Raw genomic sequence first — 10,428 nt, 5'->3', positions numbered from 1 at the left:
GGGAGCCCGGGGGGGCGGCGCTGCGGGCGGGGCCGAGCGGGTGGGAGGAGGCGGAGCGCGGACGCACGTGGGCTGCGCTGCCTCCGACCCGGGCGCTCCGCCCGCCGGGACCCGAGTCACGTATTTTCAGCACCGTGACCACGAGGTTCCACGGTGCTTACGGTGCGAAATGCGAGGACGAAACGCACGTTTCGTGAGCCGTAACACTAAGTCACACCCGCGGTCACCGAAAAGGTTCTGCGCTTCCCCGTTTTCTTCGGGAATGTTTATACACGCACAGTGGCTTGTCTTTAAAGCCCTCCCCGAACTATCGTTTCATTTCATTGGAATTAATCCCAAACTCACACTGGGAAAGTATTTTCTGGGATAACGTTAGTTTAAAAGTATAATGCAGTCGATGTTATTCTAAGATATGACCATCGACGCACATGCCTGAAAATAAACAACAGCTTTAAATTTTCAACTATGAAACTGGCGTAATGGTATCTTTCAAAATTGCTAAACATTTCATAACTCAAGAAAGAAATGCTGATGTCTCTCTAGTTACATAAAATTGTTTATTCATGAATATCTGACTTCTTTAAAACTCTCCGGTGTCGTGTGTGTATGTGCACGTGCGTGTACATGAGGCGCATTTTAAAGTCAGGTGTTTTCTACTCTATCACCCTCCACCTTTCTTTCTCAGACAAGGATCAGCAAACGCCCAGAGTCCGCCTGTCTTCTCCCTCCCTACCGCTGTACCGGGGTTGCAAACCTGTGTTGTAACCAGGCTTTTACGTGGGTTCTGTGGATCTAAACCGTGCGCTCTACCCACCGCACTGTCTCCCCAGGCCCTAAAACCCTAACCTCCCGTGCTCTCTGCTGGCCTGACAGCTGTGCTTCCTGAGAACACAGTAAAAGATGGGCAGTCTGTCCCCCAGAATAGTGCTGTAGCTCAGACCTTTGTGTAACCCTGTCCTTCAGTATTTTACTTCATCCTGAGTTACCCACTTTGTAAACCTACCTTGTAAACAAGTAACTCTGAAGATCTGATAGTTGGATTCCTGTTGACACTTTGGTCAGCAAGTCTGCATTGAGTTGGACTGAAACAATACTCCCATCTAGTGACAGAAAGGTGAATAACATGCAGTCTCCCATATTAAAATTTAATTTTTTAAATGAGTGTGTGTGCATGTGTTCACACATGTTCACGCCTGAGACACCACCTTTTGTTTACTCCCCAGGAAAGCTGTTCACCTTCTTTGAGACAGGGCTTGTCATTGGCTTGGAGCTCACCAATTCAGCTAAACTGACTGGCAGCAAGCCCCGAGGATCCTCCTGTCTCTGCCTCCCCAGTGTTGGGATCATAAGCCCACAGCACCACATTGGGCATTTACACGTAGGTTTTGGGGACTGACCTGTCCTTGTGCTTGCAAGGCAAGCACTGTATAGGCTTAGCTATCCCTCTAACCCCCTTAAAGACAATTTCTAAATGATAGGTGCATGGTCAGCTTAGGGAATTTTTTCTTTCTTTTTTTAAAGAGAGCTACTCAATTTCATTTGAATTCACAAACTTCATCTCTGATTAACCAATAAACTATAAAGAGATTAAAATGCAAGGACTATGTCTTCACATTTAAAAGGTTAAACCTAGGCCTGGAGACATGGCTCAGTGGTTAAGAGCAGAGGACCTGGGTTCGGTTCCCAGCACCCACGTGATAGCTAACAGCCATCTGTAACTCCAGTGCAGGGGACATGATGCCTTTTTCTGGCCTCCTCAGGCACTGCAGGCACCCGGTGCAGGTGCATACCTGCAGGTGAAGCACTCATACACTAAATACAATTTAACCCTTATTTTCACCTATATTTTAAATTCTGCTCTAAAATATTTCAATATGCAGAATATTTAATCCCCAGATCTTGGTTTTGAATTCACGTTTCAGAATTCAGCTAGTGTCGATAGACTCACTACTCTGAGCTGCACCCTAATCGGGAGCTCTTAAGCACAGACACTCGCTTCAGAGCCAGGCCCACAGATGTCTGGTGATGGACAGCTCCTGCAACTCCTTCCTCCTGAACCAGTAATGAAACCATTTTCTTCCCTCCTCACTCGTGCTACACAATGTACACCAAATTCTCTCCGTTTGTCGTTTCTATTTTAGCTTTAACCTCTTGATTAAAAAATAAATCCCAGACAACAAGAGCACAGATCCAGTGGCTTTTGTCTTTGCAGAATGATTTGCTATGAAGGTGGGATTTTACACGAAACGCCGTTTTTCACCTGCCTAGTAGCTTACTGAGAACTCCACACTGTAGTCTGCACTGCACTGCTCTCCTGAGGACTCGACTGCCCCGCTGGACAGCTGCCTGTAATGTGGAACACAGCTGTGATAACCCTTTTCGACTTTCCATGGTGGCTTTTGTGGCTGGGTTCCCTGCAGGTGGATTCCCTGTGCTTCTGTGACTTGCTGGACACTGATGGGAAGGAACTACCATCTGCGGCGATCCTGTGCCCCGACACCTTAGGCTTGGGGAGGTTCCAGCTGTCACCCACACTGCCCAGCAGGACAGGTACTTCTTCACGAGAATCCACGCCACAGCTGTATTCATAGTAATTTAATCATCTTAGGGCAGGATTTCTGTCTGCTGAGAGCTTGCTTTCCCTTCTGCACAGGTCTGTCTCTTGGGCACAGTCTAGCTGTGAGAAGTGGATTTCCTCTGTGGTTCTGAGACGCTCTTGCTTGAGTATGCAGCCAACACATCCCAACATCTCACAGCCTTAGTCATAAGGCAGCAACCACATTCTGAAAATATCCTCAGTTCCATGAGGTTTCCTGTCTCTATCAAATAATCTCTTCTGTGATTTCTGCATGTTTTTAATGCTTTCTACTGAGTTCAATGCTTTAATAGAATTTAAATGTTCAGTGTTTAAAAATTAATCAATTGTATTGTTATCTGCATGGGAGTGCCATATTGGCCAAAAGACGTACATTGCTGCTTTAAATTGTCTTTTCCAAAATTAAGACATCAACACTTCAAGTGAAGGTTTAGCAGGCAGGGCATTTAAGAGGTGACTGAGCCATTCTGACCTCTCTCTCCTAAGTGGGACTAGCTATCTTTATAACGGGGCAGGCAGAGGCTGACAGAAATGTTTCTGTCCTTTATAAAGTACTCAGTCTGTGCTATTCTGTTATTGCCACATGAAAAGGCTAAGGTGGATATGAAGAGAAGCAGTTCTTTAGAGCTCTGATGCACCTATGAGTTATATATTACATATATACACACGTCATACGTCCTTATGTGCAATTCACTTGTCAATGATGTTTCACGGAACAGTCTTTTAAAAATGTGGGCATGAAGCTGGGCATGATGGTGCACGACTGTAATCCCAGCATTTGGGAGTTGGAGACAGGAGAATTTCCAGGAGTTTGAGATCTGGGCCAGAACGACACAGCAAGACCCTGTCTGAAAACAACCAAACCAACCAACCCAAAGTAAAACAAAACCCCAACAAAAGAAAACAAGTTTCTATCTGTGTGGAAATAAAAATGATCCTAAGCCTTACCACACATAGAATGCATCAGATTTAAATGTAAACACCGAAGTATAAATCTACATGAAAGCATTCCTTTCATCTCCTCCATCTTAGGAGTGCTCCTGAAACTCACTGTTGGTGCGTGCGACTATGCTTTTTGGCCAGGTACAGTCTTCATTTTTCCTCAGTGCTAACAACCTAACCAATTATTTCTGAATGGTTGGGCTATGTATTTATGCATCTTTACTGACGGCTTGGATGGGTTTAGAACCATCTAGGAGACACTTCTGGGTGATTCCAGAGAGGATTAACAAAGGAGGGAACTGAGTACAGGCAGCTAGAGTCCCAGACAGAATGAAAAGGTAGAAAGGGGAAAGCCAGATATCGTGGCATTCATCCCGGCTCCCCGTGGACGCAGTGACCCGCTATCGTGGTATTCATCCCGGCTCTCTGTGGACACAGTGACCAGCTGCCCCATGCATCTGTCACCACCATTTCTTGCAAAACGGACTATATGGACTGGATGCCCCTCAGACTGTGAGACAAAAACACCTTTGAGTTGCTTTTCTCAAGGATTTTGTCAGCAGCAATAAGAAGGGGTACAGAAAACTGGCAGAGAGGAGACTAGCTGTAGTCATCTAACGTGGTGGCTTGCAGGACTCTGGAACTGGATTATGGGAGGAATTGGGAGGTCTGCCTCTGTGGGCAGAGTGGAAGGCCAGAATGCAGTGGACGTGCAGACGCGTCAGAGCTCACGAGGATTCAGGAGGGAATTACATTGGGAACTGGACCAGAGGTCATCCATATTATACTCTGGCAAAGAATGTGGCAGCACTTTTACTCCCTGACAACTGGAGGCTGAACTCAAGGCTTGGACTTACTGGCTGAGGAAATGTTACAGTGTAACATCCAGGCAGCAGCATGTGCTCGTGCCTCTTACCATTTGTAATGGGAACAGTGACATGAGGAACTGCAATTTAGTAATCCAATAGGGCCGAGTTTGTGGACAGAGTAAACAAAGGATGTGTGATTGTTAGACTAGTGCAATTAAGGAGAAAGCTCACATTTTCCACCAAGAGGCAGAGGCACCACCACAGACAGTAGACGGGAGGGCAACTGCACCTTGAAATGGCAGAACTTGAAACATCAACATGGTGCTGGTTTAGTTCCAAGTTCACAGAGGCTTACACCAATGTTCTAGAAAGCCAGAGACCAGGAACACATGGCAGGGGCAGCTTCCCTCCATGAAAACCTTCAGAGCATTGTGAAGTTCTAAAAGTGAAGCTTAAATTGCGGTGGGGACCCCAGAACTATGGGACTGCCGAAAGCTGCAGGCATGGAGGCGGCCTAGGACAGATGGTGAAGCAGAACTGGAGGGATGGCCCGATGCTATTGCAGGCCTGATAGTACCAGCTGCCCAGGGTGCTGGACACGGAACTGAAGAGCTCGTTTGCCTTGCTGGGCTTTGGCACTGCCTTGGGCCAACTTTTCATTGCCACGTCCCACTCCTTTTGGAAATGTTTATCTTGGGCTATTGCATATTGGAAGTATGCGGTTTGTGCGTTTACTTTGTGCTATTGCACATTCGAAGTATGCAGTTTGTGCGTTTACTTTGTAGGAGCTCAGTTAGGATCCTGCCCCAAGTCTCAGAGGAGCCAGGACTCTGAACAGTGTTAGCACATCTGACTGGGGACTTTCAGAAATGGAGTTGTACTTGTGTCATGATAAACACGAGACTTTAGGGAACAGGGGTGGATGCTACGATCTAATGTGGTATGCTCATGTCAGGTTGCCATGGAGTGGACTTGCCATGGTTAATCTTGTCAACCTGATTGAACTTAAAATCACCTAGGATACAAACTTCTGGGTGTGTCTATGAGGGTGTTTCCAGATAAAACTGCAAACAATCCATGTGAATGTGGGCAGTATCAGTCCACGGGCTGTGGCCTGGACTTAGAGAAAGAGAACAAAAGCAGCAAAGCCAGCTGAGCACCAGCACGGCCTCCATGGCCACACTGGGATGGGCAGCCCCAAGCCCTGCTGCCTTGACTTTCCACCATGACAAACTGCATCCCCTCAAGGTACCAACCAAAGGTGAACACTTCCTCAGGTTGCTGTTATTTCATCACTGCAATGAGAAATACAGGCTACTGTCCTACTTTGCTGAGAAGCAATGACTTGGTGATATTCTTCTACATACTGGTGTTATTTGTGGGATGTAGTGTATATGACAATCTCCACTAGTGGCCAACTCTATCCTGCTATCTCCACTAACATCCACTTTAGCACCTGATCACAGTCCATCAGATCTTCCAGATTCCCTTCCCTTCCGTTTGTAGTCGTTCTCAGCACAGGTCACAAAACCACACTCAGGCCAGACCCCAACCACCGTTCCTAACTCTTCCTTCAGCGTCTCCATGTCCGAAGTAGAGCCTTTATCTTCACCTGCCTCCACCGCTGCTTCAAATTACAATCTTTTAATTTTAAAAATTACCTTGATTCTATATAACGGCTTAGACAAATTAAGCACTTAAATTTAAATTTCAACTTCTAGTTCACTTCCAAAGTAGCTATGGTTAGACTGGGATATTCTCTTTCATTACTTATGAATTTGTCCTAAAAAGTGCATGTTTCTGCTTTTCCAGTCCTGAGTATGATTGAAAACATTTAGTGGCATCTGTGAAATACAGTGCACTGTTAGTTTAATCAGAAGCTAACCACCTCTTGTTAGCTACCTTCTAGGAATTCACTCCTGGGTTACAATGTCACCCATGTGCAGGGGACTCAGCATTCAACTTTCTACCCTGTTGTTTGACCACCTGCAAATTTTATTCCAAGTTCTCCCCTTTCCATCTGTGGCTGGGGACTCCTGCTCAGGTTGTAGTAATTCCTACTCACGATGTACAACAGGCTGGCCTCAAACTCACAGAGTGCCACCAGTCCCAGCTAATACTGACATCTTAATTTTACCCCCCCAGTACTGAGGGTGAGACCTAAGGCCTGTACACTAGGCAAGTAATCTCTTGTGAAGCTATCTATATATAACCCAACCCTCTTATTTGGACTTTCTATTGAGACCAGTCTCCCTAAACCTTACCCAGAAAGGCCTTGAACTTGGGAGTTCTCTTGCCTTAACCCCGCCCCCAACCACAGCTATGATTAAAGTTAGTAACTTGAACCCAGCTCAAAATTGCTTTTTAAAATTCTAACTTTTGAGCAAATGATGAGGCTTCACTTCATATTAACAAGGATAGATTGTTCATTAAGTAAACCACAAGTCTCTAAATGGAAGTTGTGTCTCATCCTAATCATCTGTCCAGCACCACGTCTTGGTTCTCATGAATGCTCTTCAATGAGAGCAACTGATGCTTGTTGGACCATCTGCCCGCAGCATGAAGAGTGCACAGGTCAGAGGACCAGGCTTGTGTCAGGGGACACAGGAGCCAAAGTGCAACATCAGTGGCCATCGTTCAATCCCAACTACAACAAAAAGTGTGTAGGACTAGAGAAATGCTCAGCAGTCAACAGAGCTTAATGCTCTATCAGGGGACTGAGCATTAGCCAAGGTTCAGATCCTATCACCCACATCCATTGGCTCACCAATGCTTGAAACTCCAAGTGATCCAAAGCCCTCTGTAGACAACTGCACATGCAGCACACAAATTTAAAGGCCGTATAGCATGGTACTGAATTGTAGGCCACATACAAGGTAAGTATATTTAGGTTCACATTTCTGTTAAGTGGTTAAATAAATGGGAAATAAGCCTCTATATCACCTTTAAAGAAGTGCTTTAGTGCCCTGCCCATCAGGGTGTAGTGGACTGTAATTCCAAAGACTATAGCATTAAAAAGGAGAAATGCCTTTACAGTGGAGAAATCCAACAATCAGATGGTAGTGAGCTGAGTCATGTATTTTATGCACTTCTTGAGAAAACACACTCCTGTTGCCATTTTTCTGAAAAGCCACAATCCCCGTCTAATTAGAAATTGACAAACCCAGGGGTTCATCTACAAACTACCTGATAAATGTTCTACGAGACCATGGTCCTGAAAAACAAGAATGAGAAATTGCCCCCACACCACAAGACAAAAAGAAACAGTTAAATGCAGTGCTATATCCTTGTCTGGCTCCTGGAACAGAAGAAAGGGACTGTTAAAACTCAAAACCTGATTTAAGTAACAATGTACAAATGCTGGTTTCTCTGGTTTTTACATATGCATTATGAAACATGAAAACAGGATGAGGGTAGAGAAGTCTCTTTACAACTTTCTTGAAAACTTGTTAGTCCAAGAAGAAAAAAGGTTCCTGTCTCTTGGCTGGACCCCTTCCTGCTACTTCCCTCCAGCCTCTATCCCGGTTTCCAAGTGGAAGGGTTCGCATCTCACACAGCAAGTGCAGGATATTAACTGCACAAGGCTTCTTGTGTTTTTACACAAGTACACCAAATTGTGACCCAGCCCGACATACAGTTCTGACAACCAAGAGGGTTCCTTTGAATTCCATCACTAAACATCACTTGGAAGCCTGTTTCTGCGAATGCCTGTGGGACATTATCTTGATTACATTAACTGATGGCCTGTGAGGCTAATTCCCTCAACAGGGCATCCTGGGTTGCAAAATGGAGAGAAGAAACCAGACAGCAGTATTGTCCTCCCTGCTTGACTGTGATGTCACATCACCAACTGCTTCAAGTTCCTGCTGTCCTGACTTTCTGGCCTTGTTATACTGAAATGCGAACCACCTTTTCTGAGGGTGTTTCATCACAGCAACAGAAAAAGACATGGTCTCCATGTATGTGTACTTGGATCCTTGGTTAGTAGTGTTCTTGCATGAATTAGGTTGGTTGTTTTCAAGTCCTTACTTACTGTATTAATTACAGGAATCTGTAATGGTGGATGTTTGTTCTTTGCAGCTCCAAATTTTGCTTTTTATTCTTGATCTGTTTTTGTTGCTAAATGGCCTCTTTTGTCATCATACACTGCTCTCAAATGTACTCTTCACAGCAAAGGCACCCGTTTTTCCTGCATTGACACCATGTTTGTTTTTTCCCTCTCTATCTTGAACCTGTTCACACTGGGTCACCAGCAGGCAAGTTTCTACTTCTAACTGGAAGAGTGGTAGCTTGTCTTTAAATCTACTATTTGCTCTCCCCTTCCTCTTCTCTCTCTCTGGATTATGCAGAACTCCCCCTTCCTCCCCACAGGCTTTCTAGCTCCTGAGTACACAGGGAGGCTGCTTTGAGGCTAACAGCGTACAGACTGCTTTGAGGAGAGGTACACTGTGCTGCACTGGCCTCTCCCTTCTTGAACTCAGTGCTAGGTGCACAGGACACTAGTCCCAGTGAGGCAGTCAGGGGGAGGGATACCAGGCCAGAGTATCTCAAGACCATCATCAAAGGCAAAGAAGTTACAAGCCATCACAGAGAGACTAGGGAGGCAGTATTACAGTGTACGGCAGCTTAGACTGGATTCTGAAAGAGAAGATCTGAGTGTAACTGGGGTGTGGTGGTGTACACCTGCAATCCCAGCTCCAGGAAGGCTAAGGCAAGAGCATCATGAAGCCAGCTCCAAGGTGTGGGAGGGTCCAGTCCCCTGTGGATGGCACCATCCCTAGGCAGGAAGGCTGAGACTGTGAAGGCCAGCTGAGCATGAGGCGGCGGATGGACAGCTGGAAGCAGCACTCTCTATGGTCCTGTCATATTTTCTTGGCTACTGGTGCGTTACTTGGTCAGAGGTAATGCTGTGCTGAACAAGAAGTTCTACCTCAGGTCCTGTTGCCTTCTGGGATGGGCTGGGAGCCAAAGTGGAAGAATAAGCCCTGTCCTCCCCAGGCTGCTTTTGGTCAGAGTGTTTTAGCACAGCAATACAGGAGTGTGGCTGCTGGTAGGTATCCACACTCATGCAGGCAGCACGGTTAGGGCTCCATAAGCAAAGAACACAGAAATAGAGCCCATGAAGGTGGGAGGGACATGTGTGGGCAGGGTGCCATGGAGCTGGGGATGAGTAGGATCCAGACACACTGTATGTACATACAAAACTGTCAAAGAATAAAAAAAAATTAAAACAAAGCCAGAACATAATTAGTATACCAGCACTGGTTTTTTAGTTTCACGGACACATGGATCTACATGTTAACAGTGGAAACAGAATAGCAGTTTATGGAGAATCTTTGTAATTTTTATATAAATGTGAAGTTAGTCCAGGAGTATATACCTATGTATAGCTTCTTTACTAAATTACCAGACAGAAAGTATCTGAACGATACTTAACTGTAGACGTTAATCTGGTTTTGTAAGCCACAGCACTGAATTCTGTCACCAGTCTGTGTAAATCTGGCGACCCCAAAACCGATGCCAAGGCGAAGGGCACCCCAAAAGTGAGCTGACCTCCACTCTGCACACCAACACACCCCACCCCAACCTCAATGACAACAAAAAAACCCATGTACTCTATTTTCCCAAATAATACAATTTTCAGGTCAAGAAAAGTACATTTAACCCTTAAAAAGAACCCCCCCGCACCAGTGTGTGCAGTGGTGGTGCTAAAGGCCAGAAAGCAGGGTCGGGGCAAAACACCACTGGGGACCTGATGGTGTCGGGCTGAGAGCTTGTTCTCAACCTGGGTATTTATCACCCAGCACCATCCAAAATGGTTTAGATGAATGGACTCCCGGTGGAAACGTAAGAAACATGAACAGGTATTGCTGAATGACAGTGAGCGTGAGTTTGTGAGCTATTCTGACGTTCACTCTGATACCCCAATCTGACCACGTGGAGTAAGGGATGTGGTATTCTTGCTGTAGTCATCTGCCTGGAATGTTTGGAACCAAAAACTCGCATCAAAAGAGAACAATATAAAGCATAACAACAAAATAAAACCATTACTAAGCTTAAAAGTGAACATTCGATCAGAGC

The sequence above is a fragment of the Nannospalax galili genome, unplaced genomic scaffold (genome assembly GCF_000622305.1).
Source record: "Nannospalax galili isolate Female #2095 unplaced genomic scaffold, S.galili_v1.0 scaffold442, whole genome shotgun sequence".
Lineage (NCBI taxonomy): Eukaryota > Metazoa > Chordata > Mammalia > Rodentia > Spalacidae > Nannospalax > Nannospalax galili.
Note: the sequence above shows the minus strand (reverse complement) of the source record.